Source organism: Lactuca serriola, chromosome 9, assembly GCF_051521515.1.
Source record: "Lactuca serriola cultivar US96UC23 chromosome 9, Lser_US96UC23_V15, whole genome shotgun sequence".
Lineage (NCBI taxonomy): Eukaryota > Viridiplantae > Streptophyta > Magnoliopsida > Asterales > Asteraceae > Lactuca > Lactuca serriola.
This window is the reverse complement of record NC_136416.1, coordinates 141,301,067-141,311,811: the sequence shown is the minus strand read 5'-3', so window position 1 is coordinate 141,311,811 and position 10,745 is coordinate 141,301,067.

Here is a 10,745-nt window from a genome sequence, read left to right as displayed (position 1 = left end):
AATTATTTCATATTAGGCAAGTGAAATACCAATTACAAAAAATTGGAAACCCTAAAATCTAGCCATATTTTTGAAATCTTAGGTAGGAAGGCTAGGGTTTCCAAACCTTAGCCCAAATTTTGAAATTCCAAAGGAAAGAAGCTAGGGTTTCAACAAACCCTAAGCCTAGTCGAAATTTGTGTCATTTGTGCTTTAATTTATGTAAACCCTAATTGATCTATTCTTCAATTATAGCTACTCAATAGAAAACAAACCCTAAGTTCTGATACCACTGACGGGTTTTATGCAAAACAAATAAACTTAAACTTTAAGTGTGCATGCAACCGTAATAATAATCTATGTTTTCTCCATTGAACCTATAACTAAGAACATCGAAAGAAACCCTAAGAACCCGAGGTGATTTTTTAAATTACTAAAGAAAAGGTTTAGGGATACATAGCTTTTAGTTGTTATATTAAACAACTAGAATTCTCCTTTCTTTATCTCTTGAGAGCAAGCACCACAAGTTTCGTGCCTCTAATGGAATCACACCCAAGCTAGCAAGAGGAAAACTATATATAGAGAGAGAGGAGAAGAGAGAGAAGATTTTGTCCAAGGATTATAGAAGGAAGGTATGGACGAAATTAAGGGCTAGGTTTAAAGGGATATATCCTAAATCCTTTGCTTGACGACCAAGTAGCCCATACACCTTGTCCAAGGGGCCTTGGACGAAATCTCCTAGGATTTACCTAAAGATTATCGTCCACCTCTTCCGAGGGGTTCTAGAGCCTTCATTTTCCAACTATTAATAAGTAACAAAACAGTCCCTTTACTTTTAGTTAATCCAGTTAATCCCAAAATTAATTTCAATTAATTTTTGATTAATTATTAGTTAAATAATTCGATTTCTAATTAATATATTATTTTCATAACACATTAATAAATTATTTAATTAATTAATTGTTTACATAATAAATTAATCACTCTATCTATCTCTCTCTCTAAAATCATCATGTCTAATTGCTACATTTGAGCACAACCCAAAAGGACTGTGCAATTATCAATTAAAGTATATACCAATTTTAGTTATGGGCTTAGACGCCTAATCCAATAGCCAAATGGTGCAGTCAAATAGCAGTGATAGAATTTCGATATTGGGAAGGGTCTGGGGCTTTGTTCTTGAGGACTTTCCCACATCGTATCTTTTCTTCCCACCTTGCTCTTTAACCTAATTGTTAACCATCTTAGTTATTCAGACAAGTTCATCAGTTCTCCTGCTTTCTTTTTCATGGCTTACTACAAGTGGGTTGTTTTGAACCGGTTCGTCTGGAAATGGGTCATGTCGAACATTAGTTTAAGTGGCCCTAAGGAGTCGGGTTGAGGCCTTCTTGGTGATACTCCCAACGGGTTTAATATATTTCCGAGTAGTGCTATGAGTTTGTAGTATCCCAGAGCCAAGACAACGCTCATGGTTGGATGGGACGAAGTGGGTGCCACCATGGATATAGGTGTCGCAGGGGTCACTGACTCATATTTCTTGGTTTCCTCCTCTGACTCTGAGTTCTCTTCCATTTCATCCTCCGAATCTTCATCTGTACATTCTTCCAGGTCTTCTTCTTGTTCATCATCGGGGATGAGGGTTGGTACTTTGATGTCCTGGGAGTCTGGATGCTCTCCTGTTTGCTCTACAGGAAAGTAGGGATCTCCTAACAATGGTATGTGTGAGTTTAGTTGTTCTTTGCCTTCCTCCCCTCCTTGTGATGTCATACTATATTAGAATTTTAAAGTTTTATTAGTATCTCGTATTAGTTGTGGTACTACCCATGCACTAGGGAACCTAGTCGAATATTTGATTTTTAAATCCTTCTAATCTTCAAATCTTGTATTAGTGTTTTCATATCGAGGAGCTGAATTTCCATGTAACTTTATATTTTGTATTTTTTTGTGTATTATTAATTAGTATTTGTTATTTTGGGTCTATTTGATAAGGCTCCAGTCAGGCAAGATAGTCGGAGGACAAGACCATTTTGGCATATAGTTGTTCTGAAGTTTAGCAACCTAAGTGACAATATTCTTCCTTACACTGCTCCTGTAAGTAGTCCTTCGGTAGTATAGTTAATAATAGACTATTATTTATAGATTTATTGAAATAAATATAAGCATAGGGTCTTATCGTTAAGAATCTAATTATTAAGTGTTATGAATCTATAACAATAGCGCTAAGAATCATAGGCTTAAGTATGAATAGACCTATAAGAGTAAGACTTTAGATACAAGTTCTATATAGAATAAAAGAAAGATGTCAAGAGAACCAGTCACTTGCTCAATAGTTTATTTATGAGGAAATATTCTCATCAGATAGTAGGCATTCCTCCAGCTTTTAAGATCCAGAAGATACATACATTTAAAATATGTTAACAATAATGTTGGTGAGCTTTATATGTTTTGACTCGAATGTTGTATAATCAAAAATTTGTTTATGGCTTATAAGAATATAAATTGTACTTAGTCCATTGTAACACCCTATTTCTACTCGAATCATAATTCGAGGTGAGGATCAAATATCATAAGGCTTTGGGCCTTGGGGAAAGAGAGGTTTATACCCATTTGGATTTGGGTAGTGTAGATTATGTGATCCAAGAGTTCGGGTTGTGATATGTAGCCTACATGTATAACGGTAAATTGGTGGTTTGGGCCTTCTGTGAATTTAGAATTTAAGTTCGAAAGGTTTTATGGAAAAAGAGAGTTGATAGGATTATATACCTTCTTATTACATTTCCGTGGATATAAGGATCCTAGAAATTGGATTTGGGATGAAGAAGTTATAACCTTCAAAACTTAGTGGGAAATGAGCTTAGCCTTGTACGTTTGTCATACGTGGCATGTACATTGGGCATACAAGCTTAGGGGGATCGTGGAGTTTAACCCGGTATGCCTAGGGGAATGATGGGCGTATGAACGTAAGGTATAAACACTAATTTTGAGCCTTTGGACCCTATTTAAGCATCAGTTACTCTTGAACCCCCTCAAGTTGTAATTTTGAAACCCTAGACTTTAAGTATTCTTCAGCCTTTTGAGTGATTTGGAAGGAGCTCATTGGAGAAATGTTGGTTAGCTCGTAACTTGTAGATCCAGACTTTGTTCACCTTGATCTTTCTTCTAGAGGTATAAATCTTGAATCCTAATGATGCATATGTTAAATATAGTTAGATTTGAGTGCAATGAGTTGTTGGTCATTTTAGTGCATAAAGTTTAGATCTTGAAATTGACTTTTTTATGGATAAAGTTGGAAACTTTATCCATCTAAACATCTTATTGATTTAGGTCTAAAGGTTGGAGACTTGGACTTAATGGACTAAGTTGGAAAAGATTACTTTTTGTTCCTTTTGAAACTTAAAGACAAGATCTTGGTGGTTTAGACCATTCTAATTAATATAGTGTTGAATCTATATGCCTAAGAATCATTATGGAGTGATATTGCTAATAGTATATGATCCTATAGGGTCACACCTTTATTAAGTGGGCACATTTTGTATATTTAGTATTAATGTGATTATTAATAAATAATATCGATTCTTGTATTTTAATTAGGGGATCATTATTGTTTTGTGAAAATAATAATTTTACGAGAGTATAACTAGTTATTATTGATGGGTTTTGGTCATAAGACATCCTATGTGCTCATACAAACCCTAATGCTTGGATCTAGGTTTCTCTAATGTACATGCTTTGAATCCAAGACTATAAACCATAATTCTAGCATATGGAAATCGATATTAACATATAATTAGGTTTAAGATATTACCTTGATTGTTATGTAGCAATAACAATCCCAATTCCTCCTTGAATTGACTTTGGAAGGCTTAGAGTCACAAGTGTCACTCCTCTAATGGCTCACAAACACTAAGAGCAAATGGAGAAGGTATAAATAGAGAGGAGAGGTATAAGAATTTGTCTCTAGGACCTCTTGGGAAGGCATGGACGAATTCATGAGCCTTGGGGGGTCTTTATATAGGTATAGAGATTAGGGTTTTAGTCCTTATCCTTATCTAGTTGCTTGCCCACCAAGTAACCATAAGATAAGTCTTGAAACCCTTATCCTAGTCAAATTCTAAATCCTTATCACCTTAAATTCGTCCAACCTATTAATAAGATAATCCTTACCTCATTTTTTAACTATCACATAATTACAATTCAGCCCCTCTAGTTTAATTAATTACACTTGATCACAAAATTAATTCTTAATTAATTATTGACCAATATTAATTAAACAAATATGATTTCTCCTTTAATATATTATTCTTATAACATATTAATAAATCATAATAACCTCTCTCTCTATTTATTTCTCCAATCAAGTTGCTTTGGTGAAGGCAACCCAAAAGGACCATGCACCATCGGGTCAAGTACATACCAAAATAGTTATGGACTTAGACACTAATCCAACAATTATTTAATATGGTATGAATTAGTAAGTCATGCACAACATTTCGGACTAGCCGAATTCTTTTGTCTTTTACCTAAAGACAAAGTTTATATTTTATAAACTTAGAGTTTATAAAAGTTAAAGAATCATCCTCTTTAGAGTATTTTAATAAAAAAGCCTTACTTTGCATTGACTACATAAGAGATGCATGAGGCTTGCATTTTTGCTAAATAAAACACTCTCTTCTTCTTCCTTTCTTCTCACAAAAACCGTAAGTAGTAAAGTGCTACTCCTCTTGCTTTTCTTTTGAAGATCATTTAATTATTTGGTGGCTCTAAGTGCTTCTCCTTTAGTGCTTATTTGAGTTAAGCACTTAAAGTCTTAAGAAGTGCTTTATACAAGAAGGAACTAGCATTCCAAGTGCCTTTCTCTTGATGGTGGTTACTTGTATAGAAGATCATATTCATTGATCTTTCTATCTTCATAAACACCCCGAAACCAAGTGGATTCCAAGCTTCAAAGGTTGTCATTCTAAACACTCTTTGGTTGTGTTTTTTTTATTTCATTCTAACCTCTATAAATGGATTCATGATGGTTTGGTTTTTCTATGAACTAAAAATAAACGTTTTACTTTTAAGGTCTTCGGTTTCCCTTTTTGTGAAAAAACAAGCTTATATTTTGTATCAAAACCCATTAGTGGTATCAGAGCCATCTTTTATATGTTAGAATGATTTTTTTATGCTTGATGATCTTTGGTTTTTGGAAAACAAGCATGAATTTGTTTTGGTTAAAAAAAATTAATATTTGTCTTCTTTGGCAATTTCTTGGTTAAATTGTTTATTTTTTATATATAACCATTTTCATGCATTTTTGTTATCTAAAAGTTGCCTTAGAAAAACAAAAGAGTTGTTTGTTATAATATTTGATATGTTGTTGTGTATAAACAAGACATTTGGACATTTGTGTTGTGTTTGGTTGATATTTATTTATTTATAAGATGTAATAGATAAATATGTATTTTTTTCATTTGTTGATTTGATGTAATAAATTAGTTAGACTAGTTGTATTTATTTTTAAATGTAACAAGATGAAGAAATGACGACATTGAAGATGACTTAGCCATTTAGATAATAATCCCAACCAAAAGCTTCTACTTTTGGTTTTGGGGTTAATTATAGTTTTAATAGTTTAAGTGTTGCAACTTTCACAACAAGAAGATTTGAAGTTCTTTTTGCAAACAAGGGTTGCCTTGGAAAGTGGAAGCTTTATGACCTTTTGATGTGTCCCTTAAGTCCTTTAGGAAAGGCTTACAAATTCTTATGATGGCTCATAAAAATTATTACTAGACATGTCTTGGTTTATACACATTATAATGCATGCATCTGATGTTTATTTTATGTTATTGTATGTTATGTTTTATGTATGAAAATGAGCTTCACATGTCAAACAACATTTTCAAATAAGATAATATTAGTTGGAGTTTAAGTAAAAAATATTTAAAAGATAACAAAAGATGTGTATAAATGGATATTTATAAAAACGTTTTTACCGGTTGACCTGTTAAAAATCAATTTTTTGTTGAAAATAGTTTTATTGTAAAACTTATAAATACCCAACTTTAAAATATTTGAAATGGTTTAAAAGGTGTTTAAACATTATATAACTCCATGTATTTATAATAAAAAAAAAGATTTTTTTGTTAAAAAGACTAAAATCAGTTTAAAGCTTTATAACAACAAATAATAAAACTAGTGATTATTTTTGCATCGAAACTTAATATATGATATTGGTGTTTTAAACATCACACAACATGTTGATATTACGTTTTTATGCATGCTAAATGAGTTTAAAACATAAGTATCATCATCCAAGTTTTGGTTTATCAAAAGATGTCTTGTATCATAAGATGCATAAAACTAAGTTTATAAAATAAAATGAGTTTATTCTATAAATTCATGAAGTCATAAGTTTTGATTGTTAAAAAGAGATTTAAAATAGTGATTTTATAACTAATCCAAAAGTCCAAGTCTTAAGTATAAAATAAAGTTTTATTAAGACTATTACCGGTTCTTAAAACTGATCTACGACTAAACATTAAAATATTGGATTTAGTTTATAATTGATGGCGGCTAATGGCAAATAAAATGATGTTTTATTTGGCACCTAAAGAACCTCATAACAAGTGATATGAATTTTACAAAAGGGTACATGAATTGTTGTATGCATGCAATATTCATGAGACCATGTTTTAATAAACTATAAATGTAAAACATATATAAAACCTTTTCTAAAACTGCAAGTCATTGTCGTCCTTTTGAAGAACACTAGTTATCATTTGTATGGTCTTAGTGTCACAGGGTCACCTGTTCACTAGGATTGGATTATGATGTTCGGGGTCGTTATATAGTTTCTGCTTTCTAAAGGGTCACCTTGTCACTGGTTAGTAACAATGCTACAAGTTATTTCAAGTAGGATGACTTGATCAGAATCTTTTGTGATAAAGGTCACCTAAGCAGGAGAGGCCCAAGGCATAGATGGGATAAACATGCCAAGCTAAGCAATAGTTTTTTTGGATCCCATGATCTAGGAGTTACATATCGTATGCAATAGGTAATCGTTACCTACCGTGTTTGATTAAGTATATAGGATAATGGTCACCTAACCATTTACTTGTTTCGTTACTTGGATCCTAGACTTTAATAAATTAAGTTATTAAGAAACAATAAAAGGTATTAATTTTGTAAAGACTAAATATTGAAAATACTAAATGAAACTTTATGAAATTATGATGATAACTATTAATAATTTTGCGCCCTGCAAAACCTCTATCTTGTTGAGTTTCAAGAGAATGTAATATTTGATGATTATAATTTTTATAATTGGTATAATATCTTGAGGTTCCACCTTAAGAATAAAAAGAAATTATATATATCAAAATATCATATACCTGCATAACCTCTCAATCTAGTCTGACTGATCATGATACTTTGATGAAAGTTTTATTGTGATGATGTTGATGTGTCTCACATCATACTGGAGTGATTAATCATGACTTAATGAAAGTCTTGGATAATTATAAAACATATTAGATGTCTCATCAAGTAAAGAAAATATTCAATCACAACACTAGAAAGTACTTCAAGTTTGTTCATGAATTGAATAAAAGGAATTATAAGAGATTGTACACACATATAGACTTATAGTTTAGTTAAGGGAAATACAAGATAAACCCATAAATCAAGAAAGAACCAAATGATTAGTGTTGTTTCTATTGTGGAAGAAACTGGACACTAAAGGAGGAATTGATCCTCTCATCTCATCAAGCTGAAGAAGTCTAAGTTGGACAAGACTTCATATATCTATATCATAGATGTATTATTTAACCATCATTTACTTGAGTTTCTTATAGTTAATGTGACACTAATAATTGATACTATGTGTTGATGATTGGAAGAAATAATCAACTGATTACAAACGAATGACATTTCGTGTTGAATATATAACAAGTGTTGTTATAGTCTTTTATTAAACAATAGATGGCACATACCTATTCTTATAGGAACATGTAACGGTTTTATATTTATGAATAAATTTAGATTTACTTATCGTTTAATGGATTTTAGCATTCATGTTCTGGAAAAATGTATTCTATGTTAAAGATTTTTTTTCTCATAATGTTAATTATGAAGTAAATTTAAAATCTTTCATTAAATTGATAGTTCTAATCATAACAACTAATTAATCAAATAATATTTTATTCAAGCTTATCTATGTCATAATCATCATGACTATATAAATAAGAAATACATATACCAACTTCAAAAGGATGGAATTTTTGAAGGCAAATTAGATTGGTTCATTTGAAATATGCGGATCCTATTTATATGGGAAGATGATTCAAAAATGTCTTTACCTATTAGTAGTTAAAGAACAAAGGGCTTGACAAAGAATTATACAAGTGATGTACGTAGTCTTTTCAATCCATGAATAGATTTGGTGATAGATACATGATCAATTTCACTGACGACTTTTATTCGTTATTGTTGAGACTTTTGATTTGCTCAAATTGTTTCATATTAAAGATTTAAATACAAATTAATGAGATCATGATTAATGTTTCGTTGTGATAAATAAAATGAGTTTTTTTAGAACAAGTCTTCTTGGAACATCTTAGGAGTTGTGGAATCGATTCATGAGTCATTTCGTCAAAAACACTCACTCATCATTAGTATGCTTCTTGTGGCATAGGATCACCTGGTCACTTAGATCTATCTTTTGATATTCGAGGTAGCCTTCGTATTCTATAGTTGGATAGGATTACCTGGCCACTGGCTGAATGTCGATAGTACAAGTTTTTGAAGAGGATAAGGATAGACCTTTCAGTCTACTATATGATGTTTTAAGAGTACTAATTATGTTATAAATTTTTGGAATTATGCTCACTGCAAAAAATATATATTGAATATATATATTTTCCAACAAAACAAGTGGATTAGATACTTATATTAGACTGAGGATGAAATGGTTTATCCTTATCTAGAAGGTATAGAGTTATAGAACTTATGTTAAACAACAAGCTTAAGCACTCGAGCATCTACTAACTGCATTTACATATATTACCCAACATGATTGTTTAGGATGAATTTTTAACTAATCCCACTAATTGTCATTTCATAAGACACACTTAGAAAGTTCTTTTTGTAAGTGGGAGCTATATGGAACTTTAAGGGCTAAAGAACCATAAACTTAATGCATCATAGTTTGGAACTAGCAAGTTTTAAAATGTTGTTTAATCCGCTTGATAGTTGAATAGAAACTAACAAAACAAATAGAGATGCATTCATGTATGGTTATCAAGTATGGGCTTGGTTAATATTGTTGGATATAGTGTCTAAGTCCATAACTATATTTCGTATGTACTTGACCCAGCCCGGCATGGTCCATTTGGGTTGCATGGCATCATGCACTTGGATTGACTAAATGAGAGAAATAAGACACTTATGGTTTATTAATATATTATAAGTTCTAATATATTAATAATAAGAATATTAGTATTTAGTTAATATTGATCAATAATTAATTTAGAATTAATTATGTGATCAAAAGAAAACTAATTAAATATATGGGTTGATTGTGTCAATCATCCATAACTTATATAGTGGGCCAAGGCTCCATAGATTATCAAGTTGGGTTAAACCCATAAGGTGCTCCATGGATACTCCATGGGGGTTACATAACCCATGGGTCATGAAAATGAAAGGTCATGACAATAAGGGTTTACGTGGTGTAACCCTAATTGTAACATACTATATAAAGAAGCTATTCTTCACCATTTTTGGCCACTAGAGTGAAAAAAAAGAGGGCTAGACGAAATACTAAGTGTTCTTATTCTCTTAAGAGTTTATTCCAGGTGTACTTGGTGTTGTGTGAAGCACTTGAGGCATCACACTTGAGGTGCTAGGCTCACAAGGTTTCAAAGGAATCCAAGCTACAAAGAGGTATGTAATTCTTACTAACTATTAGATTAAAAGATCCCCATGTATTCTAGATAGGATTTTGAACCTTGGAAAATCATTTTTCATGTATCTTAGTGAAACATAGATCCAAGGTTTCTAGGGTTGCATGTACACCATAGGAGTGTTGGAATGCTCATAACCCAACAAATATTCCTCGATATAGTTTGACTATAAAGAGTAAGTCACTTTTCACAGGAGAAAACATACATGAATGAAAATCTTTCCAAGATTTGAGCAAACATCTTTAAGTAAGAGTCTTCTTTCTTATAAGTTTATTACATTGTGTGATTTAATTATGAATCAAGATGATTTTTGTATTTTCTACAAAGCTAGTGGGAGCGCAGTAACATTCCTAGTCTTATATGTAGTGGGCATACTAATTCTTGGAATAAAGATCCATATAGATAGATCATGATTGTTGGGTTTTTGTATACTAGAACATCCTATGGTGCACATACAACCTTAAATGCTTTGGATCTATGTTTTCTCTAACTATACATGAAATATTGTTTCCAAATCATTAAGACTATAACTAGCATACAATTGACATAAACAAAATAAAATACTAGTTAGGAGCTCAGCTCTTTATATGGCTTGTAGAACTTTTTGTATTTGTCCTTTAAGAACTTAGCACCCCAAGTGTGATGCCTCAAACGGTTCACAACACACCTAGGACAAAGGAGAACTTAGAGAGAGACGTTGCTAGCTCCAAAATCGGCTCTAATGAACTCCAAGAACTCTAGTGGCCGATTTAGGGTGCTAAGGGAGTCCTTTTATAGTGTGGAAAAGTCTAGGGTTAAATCCATGCAGACCCTATTGCCCAT